This window comes from Channa argus, chromosome 2 (genome assembly GCF_033026475.1).
Source record: "Channa argus isolate prfri chromosome 2, Channa argus male v1.0, whole genome shotgun sequence".
Classification (NCBI taxonomy): domain Eukaryota; kingdom Metazoa; phylum Chordata; class Actinopteri; order Anabantiformes; family Channidae; genus Channa; species Channa argus.
Window position 1 is genome coordinate 12,476,385 of NC_090198.1, and position 14,069 is coordinate 12,490,453.

General features: G+C 36.8%; 1 protein-coding gene across 6 annotated transcripts in view; it reads left to right on the forward strand.

Moving 5' to 3' along the window:
* The window catches only part of samd4a (sterile alpha motif domain containing 4A), a 46,341-nt gene that overhangs the window by 7,475 nt on the left and 24,797 nt on the right, over positions 1-14,069 (forward strand). Inside the window, exons 2-3 of one of the 6 annotated variants that reach the window (XM_067495513.1) lie at positions 13,161-13,215; positions 13,951-14,062. The exons of 4 other annotated variants lie outside the window; for them this stretch is intronic. The gene's annotated coding sequence lies outside the window, so the exon portion shown is untranslated. The remainder of the gene's footprint in view (positions 1-13,160; positions 13,216-13,950; positions 14,063-14,069) is intronic. One more of the 6 variants, XM_067495511.1, reaches the window with a different exon arrangement.

Sequence of the window (14,069 nt, forward strand, 5' to 3'; positions counted from 1 at the left end):
CATTATAGTACCTTTGCACTTGTCTGTGTCTTAAATGACACCAAGGGAAAATATGTGCTGTAAACTGGCCATCGTTACTCAGTGAATTCCTGTTGTCCTGTCTGCCTAAACTAGGTCTGATTGAACCTGGGCTGAAAATCAGCATTCTTGGCTGGGGCGGTAAATGGTTCCGGTGTTGGGGATACTGTCTAGGAATGTGGGCACGTCGGAGCACACTTGAGACAGGCGCTCAATGAGTTGAACAGGGGCTTTTCCAGTGTGGGGGGAAAAAGACACAGTGGAAAAGGAAAACTGATTCCACTTTCAGTGGAGCTAAGGTCTCCTGAGTACACCACGGTGTGGAAGAGGGGAGGGTAAGAGGAGGAGGAGGAGGAGGAGGGATGGGTGAGTCAAAGAAGAAAAAAGATGAAGACTCAGAGAATACTGATGCCATCTACAACTGTAAGTCATTGACCCCTTTCAATGCCTTGTCTCACCTATTTTTTGCCTTTATGTTTTACCCTGGTGGTAGTCTGATTTTATTTATTAAATTAAAAGCCATCCTAGCACACCCTTTAAATAGTTTATTAAAATGTTTAATTTTTTTTTTTTCAACTTCTGTCTCTTCATGTGAGGGGAAGAAAGCTAAGTTGATATAAAAGAAAACAGCACCTTGAAATGATAAAACTGACTTTTTGACAAGACCAAATGAAAGCTTTGTAATTTCTCTGTGTGTTCCCAACCAGGGTGAAAGTGTGCAATAGAGCAAGAGTTATGACATACACTAAAAAAACACCAATATTTTGTTGGTTCACTCTACCAAGGGATTATGTATAAAGTGATTTTTCACACACTCATAATCAACATTCTTCAAGCTTTTCAAAACATGTCTATGGCTATTTTGTCATAGTGAGTGAGAGTGACAGAGGAAAAACTCTTGTCTTTGGTTTGGGTGCCAAACAATTTCATTGCCCCCACGCATGAGCAAACAGTTTATTTCTGGAAGTTGACAGCGTGTTCTGTGAACTCGTACTGAACCTCAGGAATGGGGACAGACAAACTGCCAAAACGACCAGAGGGAACACTGAATAAGGCCTCTCTTTAGGCTTTTTTATTTTCAGGTTGTGCCTCCAGGCAGGTGTGTGTGTGTGTGTGTGTGTGTGTGTGTGTGTGTGTGTGTGTGTGTGTGTGTGTGTGTGTGTGTGTGTGTGTGTGTGTGTTTGTGTGTGTGTGTGTGTGTGTGTGTGTGGAGTGTTACTAATAGCAAGGATTATGCAATGAAACACATTGCAATTCCTCAAGGTTTAGTTTCTCAATGAACCATTTTGTGCTTCTATATAACTTTGATCCCAGCTCTGTTCTCCCCAGCAAGTCAGATTACTGGAGATACACACGATGTGTGTGTCTGTTTATGTTTACATGCAGCCTCAGACTAGTCAGGCTATCATTTGCTCTGATTGAGTAACCAGTCCACTAGTGTTGAGGACATGTTCCAAACAGACAAAATATACATTGTGTATTTATTGAAATGGGGGATTATGGGGTTTTTAGTGGTGCAGAAGAAGAAAGACAATGACGTTTTTGCATCCAAGTTAGAAGCAGTGAGCAGTAAGGCACAAACAATTAATCACACTGCTCTGTATCCCTCATCTGCCTTGTCTCATGCCTTGTCTTATCTCACTGTTACAGTTGGATGATTGTGACATGGGGCAGAACGGTGGTGGAGTGGTAAGCCTATTGTAACTTGCCTTGGTGTTTTCCTGTTGTTTTATTTACTAGTCACTATCAATTTGTCAATATAAGCTTTCCTAAAATTTGCAGTAATATTTTCTATTACTAATAATAATACTTACAAAAATGAGAAATAGGTACGTTTGGAAAGTAGACCATTTGTTAACTCATTTACCGGAAATACTGAAAAGGCATGTGGATCTTCTTGTGTAAAGATCACAGGAGTAAATTTAGTTTAATGATGTCATTGTCTGCAGGGTGCTTTAACAGAGAGACACAGAGAGATTCCTGTGACCCGTAATAGAACAGGAAAAGGAACACCTTTCATAGCAATCTTACATCACCACAGCCAGGACACCTGGTCAAACTGAAGAACATTATCTCATTTCATCCGTTTTTCACATTGTCTGTGTGCGCTCGCGCATGTGTATATGTATATGTTTATGTGCGTGTGAGCGTGTGCAAGCCTGTGCAGAATGGTTGGTGCACTGTAGTTGTAAAGTAGATGTTTTCCTCTTTGGTGCTTATTTATTTATACTATGTAATGTGTTCAACAGTCGCCAAGATGAATAAGTGTGTGCTTATCCTTCTAAAGTGGGAAGCACCTGTCAGACAATGAGTTGATGATTGTTACTGTGTGAGTCTCCCTTCCACAGGAAAAGGAAAGGCATCATCACAGCTACTGTTCACACTAGCATCCTGCTTTAAATGGTTTCATCAGAGAACAGTGCTCATCACTCTGAGTCTTATTTAAAAAGCTTTTCCAATTTAAAATAATTTATTTTATTTTGTTGCCATGTCAACACAAACCATCACTCCACATCAAGTGTTGCAGAGATGAGTAAAGCATATATGAATCTTCCATAATATTGTAGTTCATAATATTGTAGCATTAATAAGTTAATGCTATAATGTTCCATATCATGAAGTGATAAGAGAACAACTATTTAGTATGCTATTTTGCTATTTTCTATTCTGCAAGAGAAATTTGATGCAGACTGATAGGCATAGACCTGTCCTTAATTTGTTTGAGTAAAAAAAATAGATGTTATTTCCAGCAGTGAGAGAGGTTTCCCTGTTCAAATGCATGGCTGCTGTATGAATGGAGAACAATTCTTTGCTATACTTTGCTTCATGCCCCTCCCCTCTCACTTCCGACTCTTTCATCAGCAACCTTTTTTTTCCCTACTGCCAAAGTAGTAACTAGTGCTTGGTGGTCCAGACTAAAATGGATAGTGAACTAAAAGCAGAGTAAATCATTTGGAATCTACCTGGGGAAGCTTATGTAGTGCTCCAGTTTTGAGAAGACTATGAATGTGGCATGCACAACTATGCTGAGAATGTGAGTTTCCGCTCTGCCAGGCTGGACTGGAGAAGCCCACAACTCTATTTAAGGAAATATCAGTCAGTCAGGGGCCCATCATTGGCTCTCATTGCCTTCCCATTTCTGTCTCTTGCTTTTTAAGCTCCCTTCCTTGTAAAAGAATAAATATTTTACTTTATGGAAGAAAGATTGATTTCCATACCTGCTGGAAAGGCAGAGAACACATGCATCATCACACAAAGAGAAAAGTGTATGGTTGATGTGGTTTGGATAATTGTTTGTAGTAAATTTGTGCACTAAATTGTGATCTGCGTTTGTAAACCACTTTACTTCATTTGTCTGTCAAACAAGAAGAAGAAGTCAAAAGAAATAAGGTGTAAGATCTATTGTAGAAGGGAAAGCTCAACTTGAATTCAGTGGTTAAATACATTCAAAAATTACCATATATGTAAAAACTTGTATATATGGCAGTGTCCTAGTCTTAAAATTAAATAATAGGAAAATTAATGTAATAAAATTATGTTATATCAGGGTAGGATATTAGGCTTTAATTGTGTATCTGCATCAACGTCTGATTCTGATAAAATGAATGTTGCTATTACAATAATTCTTTTATTCATATACATTATTCATTACTACTAGAATTGTTTTGTGTGCTTAAAAAGATGGAAACCCTAGATGCATATTTAAATAGACAAGCCTTGATATTCTGTCCAACAGATCGCCTAAAAGCTTTTTTTAATTGCTTTTACAAAATGACTATAATTAAAGTACAGAACCACCTTTATAAATCTACAACCATTTAGTTTACAAATTCTGAATACTGGTCCAAAGTTCATCTTCTCTTACAATGTAAAAACCTATGTTTTGTTGCCTATGGTAAAACACCGGCTAGAAAGAGCATTATAACCAAGGAATTACAAACTAGATTAATGGTCAGCAGTGACAGGCAAAATGCCCATTTCCCTGTGTAGGATTCTGCATTTACATGCGTTTAAGTAACCAGGTCACTCAGAGAAAATAGCTTTCTTGGGTAATTAAGAAGGGTGTTAACATGTACTTATAAAACCTTGTTAATGGAAATTTGCTTAAATATGTAGCAGCAAAAAGTTTACAAAGGTGAAATATTTCTACATTCTAACCCTCAATGAGTTTTAAGTTTCAACAGAATCAGTTCAAACAAAAAGCAGTCAATTTAAGTTTCCTCCAAAGATGTAGTAATTTACTACATAGCACAGAGAACATGAATTGAGTATATTCAACATATCATCCACCCTTAATTCTGGGAGAGGTAAAGTCTGTTTTTCCATAGACAAGTCGTCTGATTGCAAGATAAAGATACACACATACCTGCGGAGATGGCCATGCTGCCTCACAAAAATCTCAACAAAAGAAGGCCTAATGCAATCTGGATACAACCTTTTTTGGGTCCAAACCCACACCAGAATATGCCACTGACTGAAAGAATAACTGTTATAGTATAATTCTGGTCAGTGTGCTCTTTTGGTGCATCTTTTGTGGTTAAGGTGGTAATAATGTACTGTGTTGTAATGACAGTGTTGCTTACAGGATTTGCTAGTAGGTAAGGCATCTTGTTTAGAATTTTTGGCTGAAATAAACCTGCCACAGCCTGGATTAAAGTGTTCAAGCTTTTTGTGAAGGGCAAAAGCGCCGTGCTCTAAAAAAAAACGCCCTGGATTTTTTTAACACAACTCAAAATGAGTGATAGCATGATAGCGAAATGGAAAGAGGCACAAAAACATCTTATCTCAATAACTTTGTTTTTATAATCATTAACAGCCATAATTATTATTAAAATCAAAGATAGATTAATTGCACAGCCCCAAGTTTTTGTTGGCACTGCATCTTCTACTGCACTCCAGTGTGATTGCCATTTTCTCTGTGCTGTCAGTTGTAATGCACAAAACCCTCTATGGATTTCACTAAGGTTGAATTACTATTGGTATTGGAGAAGAACAGTTCCTCCAATACGAACAATTAAAATTCATAATTAAATCAAGAATGAATACAACTAACAACCCACTGCAGCCCCTACACTAACTGACGAGATAATAAAAATCACAAAGTCAAAGTAACTCTTGTCTAAACTCTATAAACTTATATCAAACAAAGACTATATAATAACAGTCCCAAAAGAAAAATGGAAAAAATATCTTACTCTCTCCCTCTACTCTGACTTTTGGATAAAAATCTGTAACAACACCTTCTCCATGACTAGCAACACAAATTTACAACTTATACGATACATGACCATTCACAGAACCCACATCACTCAAAGCAAAATGTTTAAAATGGGCTTTAGCAACACAGATACCTGCTCACAATGCACCTCACGTAGCAAAGATGATCACTTCCACGCCACTTGACAGAGACACTCTCCGCTATCCTGAGCTGCAGAATCTCCACATGTCCACCCCTCTGTTTACTTGGAAACATCTCAGAAGTTGGTCATCTCCAAGTTAAATATAAAAACACAGTACTCATCTCTCTAACGATCACCAAGAAAATAATTTATCAAAACTGGAAATCTGTAACCTCACTACATATCAGTCACTGGACAAATCTTACATATCCATACATAACATTACAAAAATACATAACCATAGAGAAAACATTGCTACATAAAAAAACATACAGCAAAGTTTGGTGAAGCTTGGAACCCATTTCTAGATTTTAATTTAAGCAAAATGCCTGGGACTGAAGCCACACACATCTCCACACACACACCCACCACAAAAAAAAAACATTAGACTAGTCATTTTTATTTAATTTTTATTAAATACCATCACTCTTATTAATATCCAATTAATATAACATTAATATCCATGATTATTATTATTAGCAGTAGTAATTTATTATTGATTATCAATATTATTATTGTTGTTGTTAGTAGTAGTAGTAGTAGTAGTAGTAGTAGCTTTCCTTTCCCCCCACACTATCCGTCCTCACTTCTCCAACCCTGATGCACCTTCATAAGCAAACATACACTGTACATAGGTAACACATGTCTTGTCTTTTTGTCGTATCTCCCACTGTTGTTATGCTGTTATGTTTTATCTGTTTTTTGTTTTGTTTTTGTTTTTGTATGGAAAAAAAAAGTTGAATTACTATATATATATATATATCACTTTACGTTTCATTTCTTTCATTTTTAAGTTTCAAAATGTTCTCTCATTCTTCGCTACAAATTCTTGAAGCACTCGTTTTTGGAATATTACATCCCCAATTCATCAACCTACCTCACACTTGTATTACACAAGATATACATTTAAAAGAAATGCAGCCTTCATGCCAGGCTAACAAAATCTAAACACTGTCACTGCCACTGTCACGGATGTGGGAGTCGAGCGGGAAGAAAGAAGGTCTTAATAGAAAAGAACATCGAATGAAACATCATAATGCAAGTAGTTAGTTACAAGCCCAAAGTCAGTGGATAGTCATTTTATATAGGGTTGGTTTGAATGTTCAGTGTGTCACACTGTTGATGTTTTATACTTTCCTTGACATGACAGTAACATCAAAGCTCCTTAGTGGTATCCATACCACACATTTGAGTAATGGTACTGCTTGATAAAGTGTCGAATTGTTAAAACAGAGATGTTTTATATTTCAGAGTGACTAAATGCAGGAGGAGAGAGAAGAGGGAGACAAATTCAGGGTGCTACATGGAGAAAGTAATCTAAGGAAGGTGAACAGAAGCAGAATTGGTACTCATGTTTTAAAAACATTCAAATTTTTAGTTAGAAATTGGTAAATATATTTTCTTATGCAGTTAAAAAGCCATTTGCAGTAGTAATATTTGTAGACTCAACTATCAGTTTTAATTCTGATCAGCCAAAACCACGCTACAGCATGTAGGTCAAAGCCATTATTTTTTTTCAAGCTGTGTTAACAACCTCCTGTTTTTAATAAATACTTTCTTCTCAATTGGCGGTAGTTGAAAATCAATAATGAATATAAACAAGAATATTTTAATGCAGTCATTACAGGGACTAGTAGGATTGTCATACTGGTGTGATTTCATACAAGGAATCCACTGAGCATTTCTAAAATGCTTTACAGGAGATTTTAAAATACAAATATGTATATTGTGTATCGCAATATAACCTAAAAATATGATGATATCCTTTAGGCCACATCGCCCATTACTAATCTTTGCCCTTGTGATTGATGGAAACCTGGTTTCTCGTTTATCTTAGACTAAAAGACATCAGTTTACCCACATCAACTGCATGTTTAGACAAAGCAGATGTGCTTATACAGTATCATAGAGCACAGATCACTTCCTTAAAATAAAAACGTTACCCCAGTCAGTAAAGGATAAAGAAGAATTCACATTTGATAAGTGGATTCAGAACCTCATCCATGGACCAGAGTAAACAGCACTATAGAATAGATAGAACAATAGATAGGGCTGATTTTTACTTTTCCAGGTTTTTCTTCTTCTTTTTTTATATTCAGCCTATTTTCCCCTTTTGATAACTGCATGTATGATTGTTCTATTTTGTTTTCTTTGTGACTTCACCCCACCGCTCTCTTTTTCCCTCCCCCAGTTGGAATCTGTTAACATCAGTGAACTTTCCAGTTTGTATATGTATCTTTTATCCAGCCTTTTCTCTCTGCCCTCCCATATCCTCTTTATTAAGGGCCCTAAACTAAGGCCTGTGGGAGCCTGCCTGCATTTCGTGTGAAGGCATGCACTGAATTTGCATGCACTTACTCAGACCTCAGGTATGTTAACTGGGGAATGAGTTTACATGCATTTAGGTAAGCTTGCTATTGTGCAGATTATATGCAGCAGATGAGAAATCTGACTTCTCCTCTACCTTAAATGTATTTTGAAAGCATGATTCACAAATTTTGACTGTATATTGACAGAAGATGTCGCTTACTGACTTTTTTCTCTTTCATTTTTTGCTGAGTGTGTCTCGAAAGACTGACAGTGCAGTTAGAGAAAAACAGACACAATAGCAGTCCTATTCAGACAACAAACTGAATTTTACAAATCCAGTGGAAAGTTTCATATTTTCAGACTTGAACAGGCCGCTTTGTGTTATTATTAGTTTTAGTTTGACTTTTAGCGGACAGACTGGATTTTAAACCAATAGGCACCCCTCAGTGTAATGATCTTCCCTTTCATCCAGTCGCACCACTCTTTCAGTGTCTGCAGCCTTTTCTGATGCACTATTGTAAAAAGCTAGTTAGAAACCTGGTTAGACATACAGCATACATTGCAGAGAAATTATTATTCTGTGGAGACATTTACCAGGGAAATCATTTTTACCTAATAAAGGGTAAATGGTCTGCATTTATAAAACTGGACCTTACTGAAAAAAGAACTTTACAGTGTTGCTTCTCACCTATTCTCCCACACACACACACACACTCACACAAATGACGGCAGAGTTGCTATGTGAGGTGCTGGCCTGACCCACTGGTAGCAACCTGTGGTTCAGTGTCCATGCTTTTGTTTCATTCCAGCTTGACTAGTAATAAACCAATTCTCCATGTCTCATTTCAAGCATCTCTGCTATACTACAGTCTCTTCATTAGCTTCCAGTTCGCAACAGGTTTGTTTCTAAGGTTTTATTGTTTGTTTTTAAATCATTCAATCGTCAGAACCCTCCTATCTCCAGAAACACAATACCTCACACAGGGCGCTCTGGTCTTCTGACCACTGGTTTATTACTAGTGGGGCAGCTGTAGCTCAGTTGGTAAAGGCAGTTGTCCATGGACCACAGGGTCAGTGGTTCAATCCCCCGCTCCTTGGCTACATGTCAAAGAGTCCTTGGGCAAGACACTGAACCCCAAGTTGCTGGTGGGGCAGGTGAGCACCTTGCATGGCAGCTACCGCCATTGGTGCGTGTGCGTGTGTTTGTGTGGGTGTGGGTGTGGGTGTGAATGGGAATCAACATTGTAAAGTGCTTTGGATAAAAGCGCTATATAAGCGACTATTTACCATTTACCACTCGTGCCTAGTTATTTCAAGGTCCAAACTAAAGATTAATTGGTATTATGCCTTTGCTGTAATGGGTCCTAAATAATGGAACATTTTACGTTCTTACATCAGACCCACATCAGTACATGTTTACTAACCTTTAAGTCCCATTTAAACCTGACATGAATCCTGTTCTGGATTCTGTTCATCCTCACCCTTTGGTCATCCCTGCTCTAATCTACCTATCCTCACACCTGCCCTATGTCATTCTCATATGTGGCTTTTGCTCTCTGTCTCTCACTCACTCTACTCTGATTGCCAGTCTGCTATGGGTGTCCTGACTCACCTGATTGTCATCCTCCACTCTTACATTCCCTCATCTGTCTCCAGTCAGCCCATTAAGTACTCCATTTAAACCCCTAGTAAGATTCACTGTCCTGCACGATCCTTGCTGTATTCTCCCTGATGAGCTGCCAGCTTCCCTGCTCAGTCTGACTTTTTTTTGGACTGTGTTTCCTGTGGCATTAATCTGAGGTTTTGTTTATTGTTTGTCCTTATCCTTGTGCAGGCTATAAAAGTGCGCACCTCTGATTTATTAATTATCGTTCAGTGTCTGTAAGTGCGCACCTTTTTGATTTAGCGGTTATCCACATTCTGTTTGCACACTATTCAGAAGATTGTGTATTCTTGCTCATGACTGTTCTATGTGTGTTTACTCTTTGCTTGCTGTGAATTTCTGCTCCGAGTCATTTTCTTCACATTTTGGGTTATGACATCATTTACATTATAGATGTGCATTTAGTTTTTGTGTACCATACCTTATCATATACAGGCCAGCTATCTGTATACTACCGGCTCCCCATTTTCTTTGCTCTTTTACCTCTTTAATACTTTGTCATATCTTTCCTTTCTTTTTCTTTTTTTTTGTTTTTTTTTTTTGTTTTTAAGAAAAGCAAAAGGGTTTTTCCACCCTTTTGCTTTTTTTTTTGGATAAAGTTATTTGCTTTTATAGTCTTCTGTTAGTGATTTTAAGCTGTTCTAACAATGAGCGAACATTCCTATGTTATCAATCTATCCCAGCCTTAAAAGTTTTTGGGTGAGATTAGGTTTTAGTCAAGTTGAAACTAAGCTACAAGGATAGAATTATCCCACTACCCGCTATAAAGCAAGACTGAAGCCTGAAAAAAGAGAGGAAGGCTTTATTACATTAACCTCTTTCTCATTATTTCATTAACCTCTTTATTTTATGTTTGTTTTTCTGGATGTTAAAAACTAGGCCTGTAACAGAAATGATTAACTGTATTGATATATTTTCCCCAAAATAATAAACTTTCTAGTATTCCTGCGGCTTTTTGCAGGTGCAAATACTTTAATATAGAGCCAAAGGGTAATGATTCTGTTACAACAAAAGAGGAAATGTTCATTTCAACTATCATCCTAAGCTTAAAGCACAGGGAGGGCTTGTTGATTAGCTTGACAATTAGCATCTGTCAAACACCATTCAGCTTAAAATGCTCCACAAATACTGATGTCGGCAAAATTAAAAAAGGTCGTCTTTTTATCATAAATAAGTCATAATTCATTTGTCATAAAAACAAGTCATAAAAACATAATTATTGTGACCGGAGTATTAAGAAATGTTACTTTTATCTACATAAAAATTTAACTTTTTTATTGAATCAAATTGTGTTCTTTTTGCTCACCAAGACACAACAACAAGTTCAGGATATCGTGTCTGGTTGGTGAAAATCCGACTAGACTATACCCCAAATTCAAAGTATCTCACTTCAAATCTGCTACATATTCAAGTGTGGTTACTCGCATCTCTTGTTTCTGCCACTTAATTACACAAGCATCAGTAAATGCAAATAGCTTTAATAAAAAAAGATGGCATTTTTTAAAAATTGCTTATTTCAATGGGACAGTGCAAATGAATCAAAAGGATCAGGTTATTTGAACTTGGTTATGTGTGTTCAGCTGGGGATCTGTAAGGAATCATTACATTCTTCAGCAGCACTCTCTTTGGTATGCCAGCACATTCCCCTCCGCTGAGCTGGAGAATACACTCGGAAAGCAGGAGCGGGAACTTTTCCTTTTTACTCCCTCCCACCCATCACTCCACCCATCTACTACTTTGCCTTGCTTAACTCTGTTTCTAAGTAACCCCGACCTACTTCCAATCCTCTTTTTGCTTCCATAACTACTTCTGTGTTATCAAAACGGTTTTCCAGATTCCCTCCTCATACAGTCTGGGTCTTTGTCTAAACCAGTCTGAAAAGATCTTGTATGCACTGTATGTGAGTGGGTGTCTGGTTAAATGTCAGTTCCAGGACCTTTCATAGAGACATTTAATTCAACTTTTTCTCTACCGGTGTTTTCTCTTTGCTGGTATGTCTGTCTATTGTACAGTTCAGCCAGACTGTTTTAGCATCCTTGACAGGCCATTTGCTCAGTTAAGCCCCCTGCTCAGTTTACTGTTGATCAGCTTTTTAACTTGGTTTGCATTCTTCTAGTTGGTAAAGGGAGCTGTGTCAAATGTGATGTTGACCCAACAACAGCCATAGTAAGTTGCTAGTAGGGGGATAACATAAACCGGTCTTTTGTTTTTTTGCTAAAAGGACAAGCACAAGAGCTTTAGACACACAGATAGATACACATCTATAAGAACTTCAGTTATGGCTAAATCATAATCCTCTCCAATCTTAATCTTGCCTTAAACTCAAAACCTCAAACTATATTTTAATAATCTGCCATTAAGGCTGCAAAATATTGGAAAAAAGTGACATTGCAATGTTTCTGTGATATTTATTGCAGTATGACAAAATACAGGAATTTTGACCAGATAACTTGCTTATTCCTATTTCAAAAGATTTAATCTCTATGGAATGATTGGGCTGATTTTTTTCAGTGACTGCATCTTTATAGGAAGCACTGTCAATTCAGGTTATGCTTTGAGAAATAGTAAGCATATTTGTTTGATGAAGCATTGGAGTGTTATTGCTTGCATGTAAGTCACATGTCATAAACACTGTTTATTCAAATGGACCCTTTAAATTGAGTTATGTTTTACAAAATATATATTTTGTAGATTACTTATAGAAAACAAGAACCACATGAGGTTTCATTTTTTACCACACACATACATACACAAAGCTGGTGTGTTATTGTCATTATTGTATGTGGTGTTGGGATACCTGCCTTGTTTTGGCCTTATGTGTTATTGACCCGTGTATATTTATAGAGGATTTACACAAACAGATTGTAATGGTTTGACCAGAACAGCTGCTATTTCTTGTCAATGGAGAATTGGCTTTGTAGCCAAGTAGAGCACTACGCATTTAAAGGGAGCCCAGCTACACAATATGGGAAAGTTAAGAAAAGTGCAACTACATGCAGATTTTCTCTGATATAGCATCTACAGCTAGGCAAGAACCAATCAAAAACATCTTGATTCCAGTGTAACTAATGCAGAGAATCACTTTACTACTCATCATGAAGAATTGTAAATGCAACAGAGGAAATCCTGACTGTGGCAGTCTCTGGTTCCTGATTGCTTATGATGAACATGTAACTAACATGCTTAACATAACACACCCAGAACTATAGGTTTGTCAAAGCCCAGCTTTGTAACTCTACAGTATGTGTGAACGCAGCCTTATTTTCCATACAAGTCTGTGTGGTTCTCCATTGGGTGTGTTTGTGTTTGCGTATAACCAATGCATAGCAAATGAGCTAAAGTAATCACATTCTTTCCACTGCTGTCACTTGTGTCATGTGATTAGAGTCAGATGTGAAGAGGACACACTATCCAGCTCAGGGTCAAAGTTAAACCCAATGAACATCTGCTCAGAGATTCGTAGGCCCATATTTGCAGGGGAGTCATTACTGGATGGATGGAGTGTGGAAATTGATTTAGTTTAATTACAGATAATGCTCTTTGTTTGTTTTTGTTTTTTGGTCTATTTTTTTTACAAGTTTTAAAATTAAATCCCCTCTTCATCTCAGGCTACTGAACTACTGCTACATTCTGTCAGTACAATGGATCCTTAGCTAATCCAAGTTGAATGAACAGAGTTGTTTTGTGATATATGTAAGACAGGTACTGTTTTTGTATTTCTGTTTTTATAACACTTTTTGCCATAACTAAAACCCTGTGACCCTGAACAGGATAAGCTGTTAAAGATAATGGATGAAAGGATGGATGGATTGAAAAAAAAAATAGGTATGTAAATTTAATGAGTTATTAGATGGTAAATGTTTAAATCAGCATTATGTTTAGAATCAAATATAAATAAATACATTTTTATAGAAAAAATATCTTTAATAAACAAAAATCATTTTTTACAAATTGAACTAAGTGGGAAATATCTAACCAGGAATATTTAAAATCCTGCTTGCTACAATTTTCAACTGTTTATTACATAGCATATTTATTTGTATAATAAAATTGTTCAATGTTTGTTTTAATTTAGTTTTTAATATATTTTAGTTTGTTTTTTGCTCATTTTTATTAAACTAGTGTTTCCAAAAGTGGTCTTTATTCAAAATGTGAGCCAGGGACAACTCATATAGCTCTTTTTTTTTTGTGGCTGTCTAGGCACGTGACCCTGTTCATTAGCATGTTCGTATCACTGGGAAAATATGTTATTCTGTGAAGAGCTGCTTAAATGTTTTTATTTAAGTGCTTGCATTCCCTTGATCTGATTTGTCTTCTTGTGCTCAAAATTTACATCCCTTTTCCTTTAATGTGGTTGAACAGCCCTCAGAGAATAAACATGAACTTGTTGCGTTCATCTGTGTTATACAGTAGATGTAGGTGGACAATTTGATGTTACTAAAAATTGCTAAGCAATATATTAAGATAATGTGAGTCACAGTACAAGATCTTTGACTTCTGTTTTTGAGCTTTTTTCCCCATTAATTCATAAAAGTCTTTTGTTTTGCTCATATTCTTCAGCTAGAAAATACCCAAACCATCCAAAGCTCTGAAGACAGCACTAAGAATGGGAACATCAGCCTGAAAAATGACAAAGGAATACTTGTTGGATGAGACTGACACATACATTCAGGTTATGT